Genomic DNA, 1,607 nt, shown 5'->3' on the forward strand with positions numbered 1-1,607 from the left:
GGGCCACCAGAAGGACCGAGCATCTATTCTTAAAACAGTCCTGAACTGATTGATGGGTTAACGCATTCTGTTCCTTTGAGACAAATGACCAGGCAAGGAGAGCTGTATTCTGAAGGGGATGGCTCAACCTCCAAGACCTCCCAGATCATTTCAACGGTTTTATCCTTCCCCTGCAGACATGCCCACTGGTTCATCAAGTGCACAGCCTTTAGTTTGCCCATGTGAGGAAGCACCTCGCTGACTTCTATAGAGGCCCTGGACTGATACCACCTTGCTAGTTTATGTAGATAGTTTATGTCATGATCACCTTACTTCTGGAAAACAGTCTCAGCTGAAGACCTGTCTCATAAAGAGTCTGAGACTCTGGGTCTTTCTCAGAGGCTTTGTAAAGGTGTGGAGCCAGAGACAGTCACAAACAGGAAGTCTGTCAAACCACCGCTCAAACGTGAACCTCAAGAACGGTCTGTGATTAGGGTCTATGAAAATAAGCAGTGCCAGCTTATAGAGGAGGATGACCCTGCCTGTTTTGACAGCCTGAAATGGCGTATATTCGTGCAGCTTCAATAAAGACATTAAATCAGACTTTAGTATTCCTAAAGCCTGATTTAGCTTTTTTACATTTTGTCCCCAAACTGTGGAATAGCCTTTCTGATAGCGTTTGGGGTTTAGACACAGTGTTTCTGTTTGAATCTAGATTACAGACAGATCTCTTTAGCCAAGCATTCTCCAATAACGTATCTTATAACCCTGTACTTCAGCTGTATCTGATCAAACATTACACAAGTTTCAGTCCGGATCCAACCTTTCTGAAGATCCGAGATGAGCAAACATCTGAGAAGAGGTGATGCTGACCCTCAGACAACGTACAAACCTACCAAACTTTGCTATAGGTTCACTAGAAACATCTAAGCATGGCTGTTAATAGTGCTCTCCTTCGATCACGTCTTTGACTAACTGCATGATTTTACCATCAATATCAGTCACGTGACCACTGATAAACTACCACTGAATATAACTTAGCAAGTTGTTTTGCAGTAATTTTTTGTACAAATAAACTTGAATTGAATATTGAATAAAGTGAAACATCAAGTGCTGTGATTAAACTACTAGTCACTGCATAAAACTTCAGTATTTATATACTATTGGATATTTTTGTCTTACGCCCATGTTTAAATCTTAATTTAGGTATTTGCGATGAAACGGTTGCTTGTCAGCCGAATTATTGCTCGGTTTTTACTATCAGCAGTCTTGGTGTACTCATCGTGTGTGAAGAGAAGCGACTGTCCTCAAGCTCTCGTGATGTTTATGTGGAGGAAGATCAGGTTGTTTATCGTGTGCTGTTTTGCATGCTCATGCTTTTTTGTCACGCACAGCATAGTTGCTATATGGGACTTATGCAAATTAACCAACTAGTCCTAAAGTACTCATATGACATCTTAGTGGGGTGTTGCATATTAGAGCACAAAAGTTTTGAAAATGTACTATTGATTGAAGGGCACACGTTGTGCAAAGCACCAAATCATGAATGAACGTTCATTTACATTAACTGAACACTGGATGCATTGCCAACACCATTTTTGTGATATATTAAGGTCATAGATTCACTG

This window comes from Puntigrus tetrazona, unplaced genomic scaffold (assembly GCF_018831695.1).
Source record: "Puntigrus tetrazona isolate hp1 unplaced genomic scaffold, ASM1883169v1 S000000776, whole genome shotgun sequence".
Classification (NCBI taxonomy): Eukaryota; Metazoa; Chordata; class Actinopteri; order Cypriniformes; family Cyprinidae; genus Puntigrus; species Puntigrus tetrazona.